Below are 4,761 nucleotides of genomic sequence, written 5' to 3' on the forward strand. Positions count from 1 at the left end.
AAAATAACAAATGCCCTCATTGGGTTCCACCCATTACCTTGAGAAATCTATTCCAGGCCACTGAAAACATCTTGAGAGACACACCACTGCAAACCAAACTGATTATCCTAGGGCCTCACACATGGCTGATTCTCAAAATTAGGGCCCATACCAGGGTGAGGCACAAAACTGCAGGGGCGCCAGAAAACTCAGTCATCAAGATACACCACGTTTAATGCAATAGTCTACAAAATCAAAATAAACGTAAAAAATGCACAGTGGACAAAATACCAACATTTTAAATAAAGACAGGATCTAACCCTGTACTTGCAGGGCCCTGTCTCACACGCCTCACCCTAGGCCCTGCTCTAAATATTTGTTGGATAACTGCCCAAGCATTTTAACCCAAGATCTCTAAGTTCTACACAAGAACTTCACTGTCATCCTCACTTGACAGGGGAGGGCTCTTGGGACTCAGAGAGGTTAAGCAACTTATTGGGGGGTCACACAGCTGAGAGTGGTCTGAATGACAGAAAGCAGTGCTCTTCACCAATGTGTTAGAAGGTCTTTGTGAGATGTGGCCTTGGTACCTCTCAGGTGGGGACTGTACGAAGTGGGGGAAGAGAAGGGCAGGAGCTGCCAACATCCAGGCTTTGCTCTGCTGTCTTCTGTCTTGCAAAGCACACTTCCTGGGCACCCACTAATCTGGCCTTTGAGGGACTGGACCTTTCCTCTAATGAGCTTATTATATGAGTGCTTATTATGCAAACGGGGCCAAGAGTCACAAATGGCCTCCAGCAGCCAGAAACCCTTCAGGTTTTGCTAAAAAGGCACCTGGATTAACACGTTTCAGGGTAATGAAGGTAACACCCAGTTTGCAAGGTAATAGGCAGTGAGGAGGGAGTCAGGATACGGACTAGACCGCAGGCAGCTTTCTGTGGGTTTCTTCCAGTCCTCAGGGACGTGGCACATTATGTAAATGCAAACCGATCCCGACAGGGTGGGAGGAATCCATCACTCACACCCTCACATCCTTCTGAGACTGCTTCTGCCAGACTTGCTCTGCAAATGCCCCAGACTGCTCCATGAAAATGCTCCTGGAGGACTTTAGCCAAAGGCAGGGAGAAGTCTTGAGTTCTCAGTTAGGACAGAGGGGTAGCCAGAAGTCCTCCCGGCTTCCAGCTGCATGAGCTGGCAGCAGACAAAAAATTGTAAAATGCCTGATGAAGGGGGAACCCATAAAAAGAAAGATAAGAAATGAAAGGTCTCATCATTTGTATCGCTGGTAATTCCACCAGGCGGCTTTGCAGAGATCCTCCCTCGGAGTGACAGTCCGCCTGGGGGCTTTGCTGAGTTAAAGGCATCCCGGAGAAAGAAGAGGCTGTCAGTCACTGGGAAGTGAAAGAGGGGCCAAAGCTGAGGTTCCGAGCCCACGGCCGAGTGGCGCTGTCCCCGTGTGTGGGGTGTGCAGGGTGGCAAGTGCAGAGGAAGGGATCTGTCCCAGTGGCTCTTTCACGGGTCCCAGGGTCGCTCCCCACGCGCCCCCCAGCCCTGGGAGCCCGCACTGCTTTCCTCAGAGAGCAGACGCTGTGCTTTCATGCTGTCATCAGCAGAACTGCCAGCCTCTCTCCCAGAGCACGTTCATCCTTCTGGCACCCACCGGGGCAGCTGAACACTTGGTGGGAGAAAGCAGCGCAGTGAGAAGGGGTGTCTTTTTTCAGACTGACAACCCAATTCCTCAGAAAGTACGCCTGGCTGTTTCGAACCCCCCTCTCTCCTTAAATTCTGAGTTTCACCATTTGGTCACCTGCTGCCGCCCACACACTCCCCAGGGACCCACAACTCCACGGGCAGATGGGCACAGACTATTTCAGAAGGCCTGTTTTGACCAAGATCTACCGGGTCGTACGTCTTGGACCCTGCCCTGAAAAGAGTGACAGGATTCCTGAGCAAATACTTCCCTGTTCATCAGCAATCCGCGCTGAGCAGGGACAGGAGAGGGCAAATGGGGCAACGATTGAAATGCAAAGCCCTGTGAGGACACGTAGGTGGCCAGGTCTCTCACCTGCATGTGTTTCTGGTTTCCTTCCTAATAGTTCTCACCCTTCTCCACTGCTACCATCCCAGCTCAAACTTCACTTCTTGTTGTAACCCCTACCTGGACTTCCCGTGGTCTCTTCACACCCTCTAATCTGTTCCCGTGTTCTTGGAAAATGATATCCCAACCCATTGCTGATAGATGATAGATAGACAGATAGATAGATAGATTTACAGACAAATGATGGATGGGATGGACAGACAGATATGATAGAGAAAAATAGGTAGATAGGGAGACAGAGAGAGAGAGAGAGAGGATGGATGGATGGATCGACGTAGATATATAGAAATATATATTTATATATAGATAGATATAATAGAGGTAGGTAGGTAAGTAGATAAAAAGATACATAGACAGATGATGGATGGATAGACATATATATGAGATGCAGAAAAATAGGTAGATAGATAGGGAGACAGAGAGAGAGGATAGGTGGATGGATAGATAGATAGACATGATAGAGATAGATAGGTAGATAGAGAGAAAGAGAGATGATAGATTTAATGGATGAATGGATGATGGATAAATAGACATATGATAGAGATAGGTAGGTAGACAGATGGATGGATGGATGGATGGATGATGGATAAATACGTGATAGACGGGTGGATTTAGAGATAGATAGATGATACCTTTGATAGACGAACAGACAGCTAGATTGAGAAATACACAGGCTGACTTACGGTGACTCCTCAATGCACTTAGGCTTAGGATCAAAATGTTTTACTTTGCTCCCTCCTGCGCGGTCTGGACCCTAACAGCATCAGCATCACCTCCACCTCGCCTCTTGCTCTGGGACCCCAGGTTTTCCAGAACCACTGGCCTTACCACTGGTCTCATTTTTAACTAACATTTCTCTTTCATTCTTCCTGAAAACAAAGCCACTGCACACTCTGACCCATCTCCCTGAATCCCCGCCCCCAGCCTCACTCTCAGCAGCCTAACAAGCCCCGCTGGGCCCCAGCTCCTCTGAACGCCTGCTCACAGGGCCATCGCCTCTCCTCCCACTGCTGCTGTGACGATCTGTTTAGTGTTTGTCTTTCTGACTAGCCCATGTGATCTCTGAGAGCTAGAAGAGGCTCTGCAGGGCTCACGACTATATCATCAGAGCCCAGAGCAGTGCCTGGTGATTCGTGATGCTCCTTAGATACGTCGACCCTGGGCTTGGCACGGTGCGAGGGGCTAGGGAGAGAGACTAGAAGGTGACCACTCACAGAGGCAGGGTTTTCTCTAATAATAGTATCAATGTGTGCTTCCTTGCATAAGCCCGCTCGCAGTCAGTCATTGAGAATTGGGTAACAGAGTAAAAAGTGCTACTCCAAAAGCCCAAGTCCTTATCCCCAGAGGAAACATACATCTCGGATTTTCTATGATACTCCCTATTTTGAGCATTTATTCCCCACTCGGAGGCCCTATGCATAGCAAATAAGAACCTGACACAGGAGCCCCTCTGCCTGGTGTTAATCTCAATCCCGCTGCCATCTCCCTTACTTCCTTGGGCACACACTGTTTGCTCATCTAAACAATGGGGTCATCATTAACACCTATTTCAGTGCAGACTCTGTGAGTGGCTAAAAAACACAGGATGTTTAAGAGAGGGCTTGTTGTGTTAAAAGCACCCCAGGACACCCAAACATTAGTATTATCAGCCCCATTTGGTGCCAATCACACCTGCCTTTTAAATTCAGAATATGGTCACTCCATAAAAAAGAATGAAACAATTGCAGCAACATGGATGGACCTAGAGATTATCATACTGAGTGAAGTAAATCAGACAGAGAAAGACAAATATCTTAAGATAACACTTATATATGGAATCTAAAAAATAATACAAATGAACTTATTTACAAAACAGAAACAGACCCACAGACATAGAAAACAAACTTATGGTTACCAAAGGGGAAAGGGGGGAGGAATAAATTAGGAGTATGGTATTAACAGATGCACACTGCTATACATAAAACAGATAAACAACAAAGATTTACTACATAGTATAGGGAACTACATTCCATATCTTATAATAACCTATAATGGGAAAGAATCAGAAAATCAGAAAATGCATAAGTGAATCACTTTGTTGAACTCCTGAAACTAACACGATACTGTAAATCAACTACACTTCAATTAAAAAAAAAAAAAGAATGATATGGTCACTCTATTCGTATTTCTGAAAATCACCATGAAAATCACCATTCTAGCCCGGAATTCTCCGTTTTTTTAATACCTCAATAAGTGAAAAGTAGTGACTTCCTGTTGTTAAATTTTTAAATTAATTGGCTGTGTTGGGTCTTCGTTGCTGCGTGTGGGCTTTCTCTAGTTGCATGAGCAGGGGCTACTTTGTTGCAGTGCACAGGCTTCCCATTGCGGTGGCTTCTCTTGTTGCGAGCATGGGCTCTAAGAGGCGTGGGCTTCAGTAGTTGTGGCACGTGGGCTCAGTAGTTGTGGCTCACAAGCTCTAGAGCTCAGGCTCAGTAGTTGTGGCGCACGGGCTTAGTTGCTCCACGGCATGTGGGATCTTCCCGGACCAGGGCTCTGTGGGACTCGAGGGACATTGTTCCAGCTAATGATTAAGAACTCTCCAGACAATAGGGGCTTCTTAGATAATGGGTGAATTTCCAGGATGTCCGGCCCCCTTCCGAGAAGGAGGGAGATAACAAAATGTAAAAAAGGTGTCTGTCAAAGAC

The 4,761-nt window shown here is 46.8% G+C and overlaps 1 protein-coding gene across 11 annotated transcripts in view; it reads right to left on the reverse strand.

The window, feature by feature from the left end:
- Positions 1-4,761, reverse strand: part of RBFOX1 (RNA binding fox-1 homolog 1) — a 2,175,109-nt gene that overhangs the window by 684,316 nt on the left and 1,486,032 nt on the right. The gene's annotated exons all lie outside the window — the stretch shown is intronic.

Source organism: Aethalodelphis obliquidens, unplaced genomic scaffold (assembly GCF_003676395.1).
Source record: "Aethalodelphis obliquidens isolate GAN/ISIS:26980383/991018 unplaced genomic scaffold, ASM367639v1 scaffold18, whole genome shotgun sequence".
NCBI lineage: Eukaryota > Metazoa > Chordata > Mammalia > Artiodactyla > Delphinidae > Aethalodelphis > Aethalodelphis obliquidens.